The sequence below is a fragment of the Lampetra planeri genome, chromosome 60, assembly GCF_965212315.1.
Source record: "Lampetra planeri chromosome 60, kcLamPlan1.2.h2, whole genome shotgun sequence".
NCBI classification, from domain to species: Eukaryota; Metazoa; Chordata; class Hyperoartia; order Petromyzontiformes; family Petromyzontidae; genus Lampetra; species Lampetra planeri.
Genome location: NC_136166.1, coordinates 5388683 through 5407355, shown reverse-complemented (window position 1 = coordinate 5407355; position 18673 = coordinate 5388683). Strand labels below are relative to the sequence as shown.

Here is an 18673-nt window from a genome sequence, read left to right as displayed (position 1 = left end):
AAAAGCGACAGTCATCAGGTGAAACAATCACGCCTCGGAGTTGACCGGCCATTGGAACTGTCAACCTTTGGATATTGCCAAGGGGGAACGGCTGTAACACGGCTTGCCAAGCCTCCACCGACGTTCAATGCGTGTATCTGAAGCGCTTTAGTGGCGGAGGCGCTGGAGGAAGAGTGGCTGGTGGCGAGAGGGGTCACAACGCCGGTTGACCGATGCAGCAGCGATGTGTCTGGCAACGTTGGCCAGCGCTCCGAGTCAGGCTCTGGGACTTCGCGTGGCCGTGTGCTGGCGCGTTCGCACGAGTGAACGGTGAACTTCTTTCGCGCCGTACGCAGCCAACCGTGTTAATCGGCGGTGCAGGAGGGTGAGGTGTGAGTGTGAGTCTATGGTGTGAGTGTGAGTCTATGGTGTGAGTGTGAGTCTTTGGTGTGAGTGTGAGTCTATGGTGTGAGTGTGAGTCTATGGTGTGAGTGTGAGTCTATGGTGTGAGTGTGAGTCTATGGTGTGAGTGTGAGTCTATGGTGTGAGTGTGAGTCTATGGTGTGAGTGTGAGTCTATGGTGTAAGTGTGAGTCTGGTGTAAGTGTGAGTCTTTTGTGTGAGTGTGAGCCTATGGTGTGAGTGTGAGACTATGGTGTAAGTGTGAGTCTATGGTGTGAGTGTGAGTCTATGGTTTGAGTGTGAGACTATGGTGTGAGCGTGAGTCTATGGTGTGAGTGTGAGTCTATGGTGTGAGTGTGAGTCTATGGTGTGAGTGTGAGTCTATGGTGTGAGTGTGAGACTATGGTGTGAGTGTGAGTCTATCGTGTGAGTGTGAGTCTATGGTGTGAGTGTGAGACTATGGTGTAAGTGTGAGTCTTTGGTTTTAGTGTGAGTCTATGGTGTGAGTGTGGGTCTATGGTGTGTGTGAGTCTATGGTGTGAGTGTGAGCCTATGGTGTGAGTGTGTGTCTATGGTGTGAGTGTGCGTCTATGGTGTGTGTGAGTCTATGGTGTGAGTGTGAGTCTATGGTGTGTGTGAGTCTATGGTGTGAGTGTGTGTCTATGGTGTGAGTGTGAGTCTATGGTGTAAGTGTGAGTCTATGGTGTAAGTGTGAGTCTATGGTGTAAGTGAGCCTATGGTGTAAGTGTGAGTCTATGTTGTGAGTGTGAGTCTATGGTGTGAGTGTGAGTCTATGGTGTGAGTATGAGTCTATGGTGTAAGTGTGAGTCAATGGTGTGAGTGTGAGTCTATGGTGTGAGTGTGAGCCTATGGTGTGAGTGTGAGTCTATGGTGTGAGTGTGAGTCTATGGTGTAAGTGTGAGACTATGGTGTGAGTGTGAGTCTATGGTGTGAGTGTGAGACTATGGTGTGAATGTGAGTCTATGGTGTGAGTGTGAGTCTATGGTGTGAGTGTGAGTCTATGGTGTGAGTGTGAGTCTGGTGTAAGTGTTAGTCTTTTGTGTGAGTGTGAGCCTATGGTGTGAGTGTGAGACTATGGTGTAAGTGTGAGTCTATGGTGTGAGTGTGAGTCTATGGTGTGAGTGTGAGACTATGGTGTGAGCGTGAGTCTATGGTGTGAGTGTGAGTCTATGGTGTGAGTGTGAGACTATGGTGTGAGTGTGAGTCTATGGTGTGAGTGTGAGTCTATGGTGTGAGTGTGAGACTATGGTGTGAGTGTGAGTCTATCGTGTGAGTGTGAGTCTATGGTGTGAGTGTGAGACTATGGTGTAAGTGTGAGTCTTTGGTTTTAGTGTGAGTCTATTGTGTGAGTGTGGGTCTATGGTGTGTGTGAGTCTATGGTGTGAGTGTGAGTCTATGGTGTGAGTGTGTGTCTATGGTGTGAGTGTAAGTCTATGGTGTGAGTGTGCGTCTATGGTGAAAGTGTGAGCCTATGGTGTGAGTGTGTGTCTATGGTGTGAGTGTGAGTCTATGGTGTGTGTGAGTCTATGGTGTGAGTGTGAGTCTATGGTGTGAGTGTGAGTCTATGGTGTGGGTGTGAGTCTATGGTGTGAGTGTGAGTCTATGGTGTGAGTGTGAGTCTTTGGTTTTAGTGTGAGCCTATGGTGTGAGTGTGAGTCTATGGTGTGAGTGTGAGTCTATGGTGTGAGTGTGAGTCTATGGTGTAAGTGTGAGTCTTTGGTTTTAGTGTGAGTCTATGGTGTAAGTGTGAGTCTATGGTTTTAGTGTGAGTCTATGGTGTAAGTGTGAATCTATGGTGTAAGTGTGAATCTATGGTGTGAGTGTGAGTCTATGGTGTGAGTGTGAGTCTATGGTGTAAGTGTGAGCCTATGGTGTGAGTGTGAGTCTTTGGTTTTAGTGTGAGTCTATGGTGTGAGTGTGAGTCTATGGTTTGAGTGTGAGTCTATGGTGTGAGTGTGAGTCTATGGTGTAAGTGTGAGCCTATGGTGTAAGTGTGAGTCTATGGTGTGAGTGGGCGTCTATGGTGTGTGTGAGTCTATGGTGTAAGTGTGAGTCTATGGTGTGAGTGTGAGTCTATGGTGTAAGTGTGAGTCTATGGTGTGAGTGTGAGTCTTTGGTTTTAGTGTGAGTCTATGGTGTGAGTGTGAGTCTATGGTGTGAGTGTGAGTCTATGGTGTGAGTGTGAGTCTATGGTGTGAGTGTGAGTCTTTGGTTTTAGTGTGAGTCTATGGTGTAAGTGTGAGTCTATGGTGTAAGTGTGAGTCTATGGTGGGAGTGTGAGTCTATGGTGGGAGTGTGAGTCTATGGTTTTAGTGTGAGTCTATGGTGTGAGTGTGAGTCTATGGTGTGTGTGAGTCTTTGGTTTTAGTGTGAGTTTATGGTGTAAGTGTGAGTCTATGGTGTGAGTGTGAGTCTATGGCAGGGGTCGGCAACCAAAATAACAAGAAGAGCCATTTCTTTCCAATTCGGTACAAAATTCAGTATTTCAAGAGCCGCAATGCATCTATGTACATACTGTACATACGTACATATCGTCAAGAAGCAGCCCGCAAAGAGCCGCATGCGGCTCCGGAGCCGTAGGTTGCCGACCCCTGGTCTATGGTGTGTGAGTCTATGGTGTGAGTGTGAGTCTATGGTGTAAGTGTGAGTCTATTGTGTGAGTGTGAGTCTATGGTGTGAGTGTGAGTCTATGGTGTAAGTGTGAGTCTATTGTGTGAGTGTGTGTCTATGGTGTGAGTGTGAGTCTATGGTGTAAGTGTGAGTCCATGGTTGCGCCGTTCGCTTCATTGATCAGTATGATCGATCACTCGATCGGGTGATCGATCACTTCAATCGATAAATCAACGCCACCCCCACCCATTGATTTCACCAGGCGAGAACACACTCACGGTAATTGCCTTTACTCGCAGACGCGACCTGCAAGGCATTGAGTTAAGCAAAGGGAGTTTGTTGATGTCGCTGTTATTACATTCCTCCCAGATATTTTATTCAACCGTGGGTTGCACAAAGGTGCTGGTCGCGTGATCACAGACGGTCACCGCAGAGAGGGATCCCAACACCCCCTTCCCCCAACCCCCTCTTGTACGCTGCACGACCACTAGTATAGAGGTGTAGAGGGCACTGGGATAGACGTCGAGAAGGTACTGGGATAGATATGTTTTGCACTAAATGGAGACGGGCCTATGAATCAAAGCTGCTAACCGTCCGCACGCTTGCCGTGTGAATCCGGGGATAACAAGTGTTGCAATGCATGGATGAGAAGAGTTCATTCATCATTTGACTTTCAGTCATGGCACACGCATTTTTCCCAATTCTTGGCATCTTCATTAACGTTCATCGCACGTTATTTAATTCATTGATTTGTTTTTCTTCGGCGTATCGCACTGCGCAGCCTCAAGTGTCACCACGAAGATGGTTTTCCGCTCAGATCTTGCCATATTCACGTTATCTTTGTTGACGAGCCCGTGGACGTGTGTGTGTGTGCACGTGCGAGGCGGGGAGCGGTGGTGCGGCGGTCAGCGCTATGCTGCGCTACGAACCCGGTGACCCGAGTTCGATTCCCACTCACGGTCAACACCAGTGACGATTATCTGGTCCTGGGCCTCACCTAGGACGACTCAGCCTCACATGAGTACCTGGTGCGATGTGTATAGATCGCCACTGGTGAGACAAAGGCCGTCGGACGTGGTGCGGGCTAACCACCTCCTCATGTACCGTTCCGGGCATCATTGGTGCTTGCTAACAGCACTTGCCCCAACAGTCTCTTTAGGCTATACGGGGGATCTTTTTCTTTGTTCAGTGTGAGGAACGGAGGTGCACCGGTGAGCACGCTGCACTACGAGTTGGATTCCCGTTCACGGCCAACATCACTGACGATTATCCAAATCGGTTCCGGGAATCCCCTAGGTTGACTCAGCCTCAAATGAGTGTGGTGTGTACAAATTCGCAATGGACAGACAAAGGCGGTCGGGCGTGGTGCTGGCGGCCCTGGTGGCCTTTCTTGGCGGCCCTGGTGACCTTTCGTGGTGGCCCTGGTGGCGTTTTGTGGCCACCCTGGTGGCCTTTCTTGGTGGCCCTGGTGGCCTTTCATGGCGGCCCTGGTGGCCTTTCATGGCGGCCCTGGTGACCTTTCGTGGTGGCCCTGGTGGCCTGTCGTGGCGGCCCTGGTGACCTTTCGTGGCGGCCTTGGTGACCTTTCGTGGTGGCCCTGGTGGCCTGTCGTGGCGGCCCTAGTAACCTTTCGTGGCGGCCCTGGTGGCTTTTTGTGGTGGCCCTGGTGACCTTTCTTGGTGGCCCTGGTGGTCTTTATTGGTGGCCCTGGTGACCTTTCATCGCGGCCCTTGTGGCCTTTTGTGGCGGCCCGCTGACGTGCGGCTCCCATCGACAATACACAAAGAGTGAAAACCACCCCCCACAGCCATCATCATCATCATCGTCGTCGTACTGCTGCTGTCCAAACCCCCAATGGTGTCAAACGGCGTGGCGGGAAAAAACTCACGCTGACTGATGTCTCGTCAGCGAAAGTGCCCTCTCCCACACCCCACCTCCACCTCTCTGAAGATGAGCGAAGAACGATGCACGCTAACAGTCTGTGAAACCAAAAAAATGGCTATCTGGGGGGCGATTTTTGTGTTTGTAAAAAAAAAAACCATCGGCGTAGAGAACGCGGATTGACACAGTGCTCTGAACCTGGCAGAGCGCGCATCTTGCACGCGAACTCCCGGGGCGCGTTATCGCACGGAGAGAGTCAGAGCCACGCGGGGCCCAGAAAGGACGCCACTTACCCTGATCCTCGCGAGCAATCACAGAGGCATCGAGCCCAAGGCAGGGGCAGACCTAGGCTCGCTGCTGCCAAGCAATTGGCAGCGCCCTTAGGGCGAACCACGCAATCGGTGTGTGTCCCCCCCCACACACACGCACACCCCCAAGGGCAGATATCGGCTGAGGTTTTTTTTGGTAATCTGGGAAAAACTCTACCCCTCCTACTTTCCGTTTAATGTTTTTGTAAGTGTCTTTTAGTTTTTTTAAACGGAGGCACAATTACTCGGTTTGTTCGCCTGTCCAACCAATACATTCTCAGAAATGTTGAGAAGTCAATAATAATTCACATTCCCTCTGCACGAGCAAGGGAATTGAAATAATAACATCGTCGTTATTATATTCTTGGGTCTTTTGGTAAAGTCGCGTACATAGGTTAAAAAAAAGAACAGAAAAGAACAAAAAACTACGACGTTTCGATCGCAACACAACACCACTGCTGTCACGAAAGCTTTAAGTCAACGTCGTTATTATGGTTGTTTTTTTTCCACTTCGAATCGCCAAATATGTCTACGCATTTTTTTGTTCTTTTAAGGCCACACACCTAGTGTTATTGATGGATGTATTGCGTTTTTTTGTTGTTGTGTTAATAATTAGGCCACTCAATTTGGGATTCTGCCAGCGGTGTCTGGGAATCCTGTTCCACTTGAACTTTGCGAGGACGCTTGCTGCCCTTGCTCAGTCTAACAAGTAGTGGGATGCTTCTGCGACCAAAGTTATTCATTATAAACATTTGTTTTGGGTTATATCGCGTAAATATAAAAATGTGTCGTTAACCCACCACCACCCGACACAGCCAATTAGTAATAAGGTTTGTCAGGAAAAACAAAACGTGCCAATCAGTTACTGCTTCAGCACACCGCTTGTGTGTTGGAGGGTAAACCCACAACATTTACACTTTGAGTGCTGCTACGTTCCGCTTGCAATTACAAAGCAGCATCATCATGCGATTTATTCATTATAACTCGACGTGATTCTGTGCCCTCCCGCATAGACTTGTGGGAGCCTCGGTACAGGTGGCTGGGGGCCTTCTCACATTGACATGCTAATCTCTCACATTTACATTCACGTACAAATTCCTTCTCTAGCTCCGCCCACTTACCCTTGGGTTGAGCCCACCAAAATACGATATGAACTCTTGTTGCAGCAGCTCTTTCTCTTATGTCAGCAGTTCTCCTGCTGTATCTGTTCCACCCGATGACGGTTGCTTGTGTTGCAATCGAAACGTCGTGATTTAATTTTTTTATTTTCTACCTACGTGACTTTACCGTAAAAACCAAAAAGTATTGATCCCTGCAGTCACGAAAACTTCAAATCTAGATTAAAGTTATTTAATGTTTGTGTTTTTCTTCTGGTTACATTCCGATGACGTACAGGCGTCTGTCATCGGAACAGGAAAGGGTTAAGAAGCCCAGTGTCAGGTGACACGGAAAGTTTGACTTCCTGTATTTTTTGCTTGACATCCTTGATCTCGTCCTGACGATGCTTGACGCAGTTTCAAGCGTAAACGTCGCATTCAACTTCTGCCGAAATCGGGTTGCGAGAACTCTGTTCCTTCAACTCGTCGGCGAGCCGAAACGGTGACAATTGGCGTGCCGTTAAACGCTTGCACGGGTGACAGCGTCGTGAATTCGGCCGCGTCGGGTGGCGAAGCGCTAGCGACCATATTCTTAGGTTTTTTCGGTAAAGTCACGTAGGTAAAAACATTAAAATTAATAAAAGTAAAATAAAATAAAAATCACGACGTTTCGGACGCAACACAAGCTTCCGTCTTCAGGTGGAACCGTCACAGCCACGACAGCTGTATCAAGTAAATGAGAGATTGCAAGAGCTACCACTCCGTATATATAATGGTTGGAGAGGGGGGAAGGGCCAAGTACAGCACACTTTTTGTTCATATGGTAAGGTGAGGCTTAAGAGGGTGAGCCTAGCGACCACACAAATGTGGCCAGATCGATGCGTGGCCAAGCCCAAAAATCAAGTCGAGCTTAAGTAGAGGCGCCACGGCAATGTGCGCAAGATCACTGTGAGTGTCACTTAGAACGAACGCAAAACTTCACTCCGGGCTTTTTTCATTCACGAAATAAAGAAAATGATATCCGATCGATAGAGACACATCTGGTACTTCCAAAATGAAAATAATCTAAGCCCCACGCCAGACTTATTTCCAGAGAAAACTGATCTCTTCCATGAACCCCCCTTTTCCTGTCCCCCGCTTTCTCAACTCGAAGAGCAGATTTTATATATTACATATATATATTCTGCCCCCTTTGCAGGCACAAAAAAGCGGATCGACACAGTTCGGGGCAGCAAACATCAGGATTCGGAATTCAAGTAAATTATCGATTTAAAGCTTTCGTGACTGCCGGGATTCATCTTCTTGGTTCTTTCGGTAAAGTCACGTAGAATGGAATTAATACAATGATAAAAAATAAAACTGAATGAAAAATTATATTATTTACTTTATAATGTTTTATTTTACTTTATTGTTTTTATTATGCTTTATTTTTATCATTTTAGAATGGAAATTCTACGTGACTTTACCGAAAGAACCAACAAGATCAAGTTAATTAGTTTTTGTCTTTATTCCTCCGGCAAGTAGCTAGACATTTTTCTTCTTGTTGCTTGGACGGTAATCAGCGACAGTAGGCTACTGTGGGACAAAGTCATTGTTATGCAAGTCCAAGTCGAGTCGCAAGTCATCAAATTCATGACTCGAGTCTGACTCGAGTCCAAGTCACATGACTCGAGTCCACATCTCTGACAGTAGCTGAACACCAGATGGGGAGGAAACTTGGCCCCTGTCCTTTCCATTTCTCCGCGACGCACGGCGGCGGGGATGCGTACGTACCGGGCTCGAATCGATCGCCAGGAAAGGCGAGGGAATTAAAAAACAAATAAGATATCTCTCCTGTGATGGATTTCACCGACCGAGGTAAATGAGACGCGTCCTCCAGCAGCGGCGCTGGAGAGGAGACGGAATCGAAAACTTTCGCCAACGAAGAGACGGGGCACAATCCAGAGGGCAGACAGAGGGGATCAAAGTGCCAGAAACGTCGCCTATAATATCATTTTTATTTTGAAGGCCACACACACACAGAGTTGTACGAATGTATGTTGAACTTCTTTTGCACCCTACATAGCCAATCGTGCTAACCGGAAGTGCGGGGACAGGATAACAAACGATGGGTCTCTGTGTGAGTCTATGGGTCTCTTTGTGAGTCTATGGGTCTCTGTGTGAGTCTATGGGTCTCTGTGTGAGTCTATGGGTCTCTGTGTGAGTCTATGGGTCTCTGTGTGAGTCTATGGGTCTCTGTGTGAGTCTATGGGTCTCTGTGTGAGTCTATGGGTCTCTGTGTGAGTCTATGGGTCTCTGTGTGAGTCTATGGGTCTCTGTGTGAATCTATGGGTCTCTGTGTGCGCCTATGGGTCTCTGTGTGAGTCTATGTCTGAGTCTATGGGTCTCTGTCTGAGTCTATGGGTCTCTGTGTGAGTCTATGGGTCTCTTTGTGAGTCTATGGGTCTCTGTGTGAGTCTATGGGTCTCTGTGTGAGTCTATGGGTCTCTATGTGAGTCTATGGGTCTCTGTGTGAGTCTATGGGTCTCTGTGTGAGTCTATGGGTCTCTGTGTGAGTCTATGGGTCTCTGTGTGAGTCTATGGGTCTCTGTGTGAGTCTATGGGTCTCTGTGTGAATCTATGGGTCTCTGTGTGCGCCTATGGGTCTCTGTGTGAGTCTATGTCTGAGTCTATGGGTCTCTGTCTGAGTCTATGGGTCTCTGTGTGAGTCTATGGGTCTCTGTGTGAGTCTATGTCTGAGTCTATGGGTCTCTGTGTGAGTCTATGGGTCTCTGTGTGAGTCTATGGGTCTCTGTGTGAGTCTATGGGTCTCTGTGTGAGTCTATGGGTCTCTGTGTGAATCTATGGGTCTCTGTGTGAGTCTATGAGTCTCTGTGTGAGTCTATTGGTCTCTGTGTGAGTCTATGGTTCTCTGTGTGAATCTATGGGTCTCTGTGTGAGAATATGGGTCTCTGTGTGAGTCTATGTCTGAGTCTATGGGTCTCTGTGTGAGTCTATGGGTTTCTGTGTGAGTCTATGTCTGAGTCTATGGGTCTCTGTGTGAGTCTATGGGTCTCTGTGTGAGTCTATGTCTGAGTCTATGGGTCTCTGTGTGAGTCTATGGGTCTCTGTGTGAGTCTATGGGTCTCTGTGTGAGTCTATGGGTCTCTGTGTGAGTCTATGTCTGAGTCTATGGGTCTCTGTGTGAGTCTATGGGTCTCTGTGTGAGTCTATGTCTGAGTCTATGGGTCTCTGTGTGAGTCTATGGGTCTCTGTGTGAGTCTATGTCTGAGTCTATGGGTCTCTGTGTGAGTCTATGGGTCTCTGTGTGAGTCTATGGGTCTCTGTGTGAGTCTATGTCTGAGTCTATGGGTCTCTGTGTGAGTCTATGGGTCTCTGTGTGAGTCTATGGGTCTCTGTCTGAGTCTATGGGTCTCTGTGTGAGTCTATGGGTCTCTGTGTGAGTCTCTGTGTGAGTCTATGGGTCTCTGTGTGAGTCTATGGGTCTCTGTGTGAGTCTATGGGTCTCTGTGTGAGTCTATGGGTCTCTGTGTGAGTCTATGGGTCTCTGTGTGAGTCTATGGGTCTCTGTGTGAGTCTATGGGTCTCTATGTGAGTCTATGGGTCTCTGTGTGAATCTATGGGTCTCTGTGTGCGCCTATGGGTCTCTGTGTGAGTCTATGTCTGAGTCTATGGGTCTCTGTCTGAGTCTATGGGTCTCTGTGTGAGTCTATGGGTCTCTGTGTGAGTCTTTGTGTGAGTCTATGGGTCTCTGCGTGAGTCTATGGGTCTCTGTGTGAGTCTATGGGTCTCTGTGTGAGTCTATGGGTCTCTGTGTGAGTCTATGGGTCTCTGTGTGAGTCTATGGGTCTCTTTGTGAGTCTATGGGTCTCTGTGTGAGTCTATGGGTCTCTGTGTGAGTCTATGGGTCTCTGTGTGAGTCTATGGGTCTCTGTGTGAGTCTATGGGTCTCTGTGTGAGTCTATGGGTCTCTGTGTGAGTCTATGGGTCTCTGTGTGAGTCTATGGGTCTCTGTGTGAGTCTATGGGTCTCTGTGTGAATCTATGGGTCTCTGTGTGCGCCTATGGGTCTCTGTGTGAGTCTATGTCTGAGTCTATGGGTCTCTGTCTGAGTCTATGGGTCTCTGTGTGAGTCTATGGGTCTCTTTGTGAGTCTATGGGTCTCTGTGTGAGTCTATGGGTCTCTGTGTGAGTCTATGGGTCTCTGTGTGAGTCTATGGGTCTCTGTGTGAGTCTATGGGTCTCTGTGTGAGTCTATGGGTCTCTGTGTGAGTCTATGGGTCTCTGTGTGAGTCTATGGGTCTCTGTGTGAATCTATGGGTCTCTGTGTGCGCCTATGGGTCTCTGTGTGAGTCTATGTCTGAGTCTATGGGTCTCTGTCTGAGTCTATGGGTCTCTGTGTGAGTCTATGGGTCTCTGTGTGAGTCTATGTCTGAGTCTATGGGTCTCTGTGTGAGTCTATGGGTCTCTGTGTGAGTCTATGGGTCTCTGTGTGAGTCTATGGGTCTCTGTGTGAGTCTATGGGTCTCTGTGTGAGTCTATGGGTCTCTGTGTGAGTCTATGGGTCTCTGTGTGAATCTATGGGTCTCTGTGTGAGTCTATGAGTCTCTGTGTGAGTCTATTGGTCTCTGTGTGAGTCTATGGTTCTCTGTGTGAATCTATGGGTCTCTGTGTGAGAATATGGGTCTCTGTGTGAGTCTATGTCTGAGTCTATGGGTCTCTGTGTGAGTCTATGGGTTTCTGTGTGAGTCTATGTCTGAGTCTATGGGTCTCTGTGTGAGTCTATGGGTCTCTGTGTGAGTCTATGTCTGAGTCTATGGGTCTCTGTGTGAGTCTATGGGTCTCTGTGTGAGTCTATGGGTCTCTGTGTGAGTCTATGGGTCTCTGTGTGAGTCTATGTCTGAGTCTATGGGTCTCTGTGTGAGTCTATGGGTCTCTGTGTGAGTCTATGTCTGAGTCTATGGGTCTCTGTGTGAGTCTATGGGTCTCTGTGTGAGTCTATGGGTCTCTGTGTGAGTCTATGGGTCTCTGTGTGAGTCTATGGGTCTCTGTGTGAGTCTATGGGTCTCTGTGTGAATCTATGGGTCTCTGTGTGCGCCTATGGGTCTCTGTGTGAGTCTATGTCTGAGTCTATGGGTCTCTGTCTGAGTCTATGGGTCTCTGTGTGAGTCTATGGGTCTCTGTGTGAGTCTATGTCTGAGTCTATGGGTCTCTGTGTGAGTCTATGGGTCTCTGTGTGAGTCTATGGGTCTCTGTGTGAGTCTATGGGTCTCTGTGTGAGTCTATGGGTCTCTGTGTGAGTCTATGGGTCTCTGTGTGAGTCTATGGGTCTCTGTGTGAATCTATGGGTCTCTGTGTGAGTCTATGAGTCTCTGTGTGAGTCTATTGGTCTCTGTGTGAGTCTATGGTTCTCTGTGTGAATCTATGGGTCTCTGTGTGAGAATATGGGTCTCTGTGTGAGTCTATGTCTGAGTCTATGGGTCTCTGTGTGAGTCTATGGGTTTCTGTGTGAGTCTATGTCTGAGTCTATGGGTCTCTGTGTGAGTCTATGGGTCTCTGTGTGAGTCTATGTCTGAGTCTATGGGTCTCTGTGTGAGTCTATGGGTCTCTGTGTGAGTCTATGGGTCTCTGTGTGAGTCTATGGGTCTCTGTGTGAGTCTATGTCTGAGTCTATGGGTCTCTGTGTGAGTCTATGGGTCTCTGTGTGAGTCTATGTCTGAGTCTATGGGTCTCTGTGTGAGTCTATGGGTCTCTGTGTGAGTCTATGTCTGAGTCTATGGGTCTCTGTGTGAGTCTATGGGTCTCTGTGTGAGTCTATGGGTCTCTGTGTGAGTCTATGTCTGAGTCTATGGGTCTCTGTGTGAGTCTATGGGTCTCTGTGTGAGTCTATGGGTCTCTGTGTGAGTCTATGGGTCTCTGTGTGAGTCTATGGGTCTCTGTGTGAATCTATGGGTCTCTGTGTGAGTCTATGGGTCTCTGTGTGAGTCTATTGGTCTCTGTGTGAGTCTATGGTTCTCTGTGTGAATCTATGGGTCTCTGTGCGAGTCTATGGGTCTCTGTGTGAGTATATGGGTCTCTGTTGGAGTCTATGGGTCTCTGTGTGAGTCTATGGTTCTCTGTGTGAGTCTATGGGTCTATGTGTGAGTCTATGGGTCTATGTGTGAGTCTATGGGTCTCTGTGTGAGAATATGGGTCTCAGCGTGAGTCTATGGGTCTCTGTGTGAGTATATGGGTCTCTATTGGAGTCTATGGGTCTCTGTGTGAATCTGTGGGTCTCTGTGTGAGTTATATGGGTCTATGCGTGAGTCTATGGGTCTCTATGTGAGTCTATAGGCCTCATCGTGAGTCTATAGATCTCTGTGTGAATTTATGGGTCTCTGTGTGAGTCTATGGGTCTCTTTGTGAATATATGGGTCTTTGTGTGAGTCTATGGGTTTTTGTGTGAGTCTATGGGTCTCTGTGTGAGTCTATGGGTCTCTGTGTGAATCTATGGGTCTCTGTGTGCGCCTATGGGTCTCTGTGTGAGTCTATGAGTCTCTGTGTGAGTCTATGGGTCTCTGTGTGAGTCTATGGGTCTCTGTGTGAGTTTATGGGTCTTTGTGTGAGTCTATTTATGTATGTTTGTTGAACTTCTTTCGCACCATATGTAGCCAACCGCGCCAATCGGAGGTTCGGGGGGGATGGACAACAAACTTAACGCAAAAATCAGTTCTAAAGAAATTCGTTTTCAAACGAATGTATGCATTGAGTTGTTTGTTTGTTTGTTATTACTCAGCGCAGGTTTGTCCAGGAACACAAACCATCAATAAAAAAACAATCAAAGCTATAAAAATGTTTTATTATGAAGCAGTCAAAGGATGAAAAACCGGAGGGACCCAGAGAAAAATCCACGCAGGGAAAGAGAGAACAATCAAATTCCGAATGTACAGCGAACGTCAGGGTCGGGATCGAACCCACGACTTCCTGTATACCAGGCGAGGTAGTTAACATCTCCTAGCCATCGTGATGATGATGAGAGAGAGACACGCAAACTCCAAATATACAGCAGGCGTCAGGGTCGGGATCGAACCCACGCCCTCCTGTAGACCAGGCGAGGTAGTTAACATCTCCTAGCCACCGTGATGATGATGAGAGAGAGAGAGACACGCAGACTCCAAATATACAGCAGGCGTGAGGGTCGGGATCGAACCCACGACCTCCTGTATACCAGGCGAGGTAGTTAACATCTCCTAGCCACCGTGATGGTGATGAGAGAGAGACACGCAAACTCCAAATATACAGCAGGCGTCAGGGTCGGGATCGAACCCACGACCTCCTGTACACCAGGCGAGGTAGTTAACATCTCCTAGCCACCGTGGTTTAAGAGATGGACAACATCGGGAGGAAGGCAGCAGCTGGAACAAGTGGCTTAACAGGATCTGCTTCAGGCTTGCGTGGCCGCTAATGTAGAAGATATGTGATGGCTACAGAAGATTATTGCTGGATACAGTGACATTTGCCAATGTGATTTGTAACTTTGATCATCACCCGTGTACTGATTGTTCGATGTTAATGTGGCCTTTAGATTTGAAGGACCACTGCTGTGCTGTGTTATCTTGGTGTGCTAAGGAACTTTGTTGATGTTGCTGTTGCTTTGTCCAATGTTCATAAATCGGACTGATATAATGAAGTTATTATTTATTTATGGTTAGTGACTTGCTTAACTTTCCTATGCTTTACACTCCCATCGTGTTTTTGTATCGTGCTTGCTGTTGTAACTCGCTGACCACCCTGGACATCTGTGAACAAAGAGCTTTGTAGCTCATCGAATTCCTCCTCCTGTAGTCTAGAATAAAGATTCTGATTCTGCAGGATGGCGTGTCGGTAGGTAAAGCGACTGTGGACAATTTTTTCAGAAAAAATTGAGTTAAAATGCATGATAATAGTTGTTTTACCCTTTTATCTGGCAACAAAACTGACACCTTTTTTACAAGGAGTCATGTTTGCATTGACCACAATACCTGCAGTCATAATGCAAACAAAAAACACAACTCTGATAATGTATGCACTGTCCTTGAAGTTGATTGGTCCACACCCGAGACAGCTTTCCTTAGAGCCTAGTCTCACATGGTGTTGGACCAGATGACGCCAAAAGGCGCACAACTCAAAGACAATGCACCATCAGAGTATGAGAGCTCGGCGCAAGCATTTACACCATTGGAACCTCATTTGCCAGTAGCAAAATATGATAATAGTTTTTTTACCCTTTTATCTGGCAACCAAACTGACACCTTTTTTTTGTTGCCAGATAAAATGGTAAAAAAAAACAAATTATCATATTTTGCTACTGGCAAATGAGGTTCTAATGGTTAAAATGCATGATTCGGCTTCTCCCCTGTCTTCTCATTAATCTTCGTCGTTATCTTCCTTATTTTCTTCATCTTCGTCCCCTCCGTCTTCTTAATCATCAACTCATTCGCCTTCTTATTCTGCTTTGTCTCCTTCATCTCGTTCATCTTATTCGTCTTCTTCTCCTTCGCACAGCTGATGTTGCCGCAAAGCGGCTGAATGAGTCTTTCCGACAGACGCTGTTCTTCACCTGAGGACGGCTGCTTGCGTTGTGGCCGAAACGTCGTGAGAATTGTATTTATTTATGTTTATTATTTTATTATTTCCCTTCTACGTGACTTTACCGAAAGAACCAAGAAGATGAATCCCTGCAGTCACGAAAGCTTTAAATATAATTATTTTATTATGTTTTATTTTTATTATTTTATTATTTCCCTTCTACGTGACTTTACCGAATGAACCAAGAAGATGAATCCCTCACGACAGAAGCTTTAAATCGAAAAAGTATAATGTTTAAAAATACGTCGCTTTGATGAAACAAAGTAAGTTGTAGTACTTACGTGCCTCATGCTTAATCTTAGTTTCGATGATTTACCATCGAAGGAAAATCTAGCCATGTCTCGCACCCCCCCCCCTCTCCAGAAAGGGCATCACGCACCCCCAGGAGGAGCGTGCAGCCCAGGTTAAGTAGAAGAACCACTGGCGTAGAGCTACAGCTGGATTCTCGCAGACATCGACCGGGTCGTCAATGAAGATAGAGAAGAGAAGCAGATCAAGCATTGATCCTCGTGGTACAGAGGCTCCTTAATCCACCACAGGGGGTTCTATCGACGGGGTATATAATGCGGAACGTGCTATCACAGAAGCTAAGAATCATTAATGTCTCCAGTGCTGCGTTGAAAACTGCCAATATATTTTATACCCTTATTCAGTCTGGGTCTCCAAAAACGCGGTAGGAGTTGCGTTCGTGAAAAACACCGGGTGATGGAAAAATCGCGTTATGATAAGTTATATTTTTAGGTTGTTTCGGTAAAGTCACGTAGGTAAAACATTACAATTAATAAAAGTAAAAAAAAAATAAAGATCACGACGTTTCGGAGGCAACACAAGCTTCCGTCTTCAGGTGGAACCGTCACAGCCACGACAGCTGTATCAAGTAAATGAGAGATTACAAGAGCTACCACTCCGTATATATATAATGGTTGGAGAGGGGAAGGGCCAAGTACGGTACACTTTTTATTAATATGGTAAGGTGAGGCTTAAGACTAGTCTTAAGCCTCACCTTATATATACGGAGTGGTAGCTCTTGTAATCTCTCATTTACTTGATACAGCTGTCGTGGCTGTGACGGTTCCACCTGAAGACGGAAGCTTGTGTTGCCTCCGAAACGTCGTGATTTTTATTTTATTTTACTTTTATTAATTTTAATGTTTTACCTACGTGACTTTACCGAAAAAACCTAAGAATATGAATCCTTGCAGTCACGAAAGCTTCAAATCTAGAATGATAAGTTATAATAACAGTTTGCTGCGATAACATGTTAGATGTATACGCAGGCCTGAACAAAGATTGAGGCGTGTAGGTCGCATCTAGGCACATCCAGCAGCATCGCAATGCCTTGTGTGGTGTTGCTACTCCGAGCCAGCCACTTCGACCGCTTATTCCTACTGGCGCGACGTAGTTTCGTTCACTCAATCGCGTTATATTGAATTCACATCCGCGTTATTAGAAAAAATGCGCTCCCTAATACATTCATCATGTTGTATCCAATTCACTTAATGAAAACACCACACAGTATTATACAGGAGAACGGAATGTAATATTCGCTTGGCTCTTTGCAGAGCTGACAGCGACTTTACGTCTCTCGTTCCATTACAAGTTGGCCACCCCTGCTGTACAGCAACATCTGTGATTTTACACCGAAGTGATCGAGCCAGATTCATTGCATAACGAGTAGCGGAGTGGTCTATTGCTGTGATTATGCCTCCTCCTTTGTATTCTATTTTTAATCGGCCATCTGCGCTGGGTGAATGTCGTTACCGCACACCGCTGGAGAGTTTTAAATTTTCCACGCGTGAAATCATCTTCATCGGGTATCCGTATCATCGGCTGCTCATGCTGCCGCCACGGTGTGTGCGGCGGACGCGTTTAAAGTCAGGATGGTCGTTGTCCATGACCTTTCATTTGCGGAAGATCGAAGCCAGCGGATCACCCGATATTGCAGGGTTCTCACGACGTGCTAATTTGAATGCACACTACTGAAACGGAGTCAAGGGGCCTGGGACTCGTTCTGCTGTACAGCAGAACGCACACCCACGCTCTTGCAAAACTGCACATTGGCAAAGCAGCAGCAGCTGCAGGAAAAGGCCGCTATTTTTCTGGCACGATGGGTTTCGTCTCATCGTTTACAGACTTGGGCGAACTTGTTGAGGGTTATATTTGTTTTGTCCTCCGAAACGTGAAAAGACTAATAACCTCACAGAAGTCGTACATCCGGGGCTATGAGGTCAACATGAATTGCTTGTGATGAGTAACGCACAGCTGTCAACCCCTTCTTAGTGCCTACATTATTACAGACCAATTCAGACCTTATTGGTTGTTGCCATTGTAAATCTCAAAGTTCATCCTACAAAGTCCCATCACAAGGGAGAAACAATACATTTTTTTCTGCCCTTATTGAAACGGCTGTACGCCACATGGACCTGAAAACTCAATTTCCCTATACAAGAATACGGTAAACCGTATATCAGTTCAGGGAGTTGGAACTTGAACGAATGCGTCTTGGCCTTGTGTACAGGTGCATGGCGAAAGATTTCAAGAATTTCGATTTAAAGCTTTCGTGACTGCAGAGATTCATTTTCTTGGTTCTTTCGGTAAAGTCACATAGAAGGGAAATAATAAAATAATAAAAATAAAACATAATAAAAAAAAGAACCAAGAAGATGATTTCAAGAATGTCAGAGAAGAGCAAAAAGGGTCAAAAGCACTTGAAAGTTCGGAACGTAACGTGGCAGGAACGTGCTGCGAATGTGATCAGATGGGACACTGTGTGCAGGGTGGTGGGAGGGAAGGACCGGTTAGTGGGATGCCACCCAGAGGTCGGTTACCGAGGTGTGGGAAAGATCCAAGGCACAGTTGATGAGAGGATACCCTTGAGGTAAAAAAAAAATTTCATATGTGTAAGAGCTGGGTGGTGTTTCGATTGATTTGTTGACGTTTGTTGACGCAGGTAAGAAACGTTCCGCCTCATTTACAAGAACGATCCGCCGAGGGCCTGGGTGAAAGAAATTTTTTTTTGTTTTTTTATATAGCGGTCAATAAATCATAGAACACTGCAGGTGCCGAGCAGCAAAACTCAGCTGCAATTTAAGTCACGCAAGCGTTCAATTAACGCTGGCAGGTAACATTAAACACTTGAACGTTGAGTCGCGCGCGGGGTTTTCTTCGCGAACTGCACGTGCCAAAGAGAAAGGGGGGATGATCTTAAATTATGGAAAGGAATTACAGTTTTTTTTGGCTTTGTTTGCCAAGCAAGGGTTAGGGGGTTGAAGCTGAAAGTTATGAAAACGAGAGCCGCGTTTTCCAACGGTGTGAAGGCGGCGACTTCAACTCGCTCAATTTTTTAATCCTTTGAGTTGACATTTTCCACACAGACTCGTTGTGCGTGACAATTAATGTTCGTGAAAAAAAAAATACAAAATTTTACACTTTTTAGGACAAAAATATTATATTTAATTACCAATTGCTTAATGGTGCAATGCAATCATCTGACCCATAGGTGGCAGCCATCTCAAGCCAGAGGACGAGAGGACTCTAGCCGCCACGCATATAAAGGATTGATAGTGAAAAACTTTGTTTTTACGGGTTAATTTTTTATAACCGGGATCTCAATCTGGGCGTGTATGTGTAATAAAAGACTTGATCACGATCTCTGGCTCAGTGTCCTTTATTCGGTCCGTACTGCGTTCCCACACGGCTGTCTCTCTTATTCTCTCTGTGCTGGTTCCGATGTCACTCCAGTCCACATCAGCAGCCCCGCTGCTGTTCTT

General features: G+C 46.6%; 1 protein-coding gene across 1 annotated transcript in view; it reads right to left on the bottom strand.

The window, feature by feature from the left end:
* The window catches only part of LOC144736312 (periostin-like), a 124972-nt gene that overhangs the window by 71941 nt on the left and 34358 nt on the right, over positions 1-18673 (bottom strand). The gene's annotated exons all lie outside the window — the stretch shown is intronic.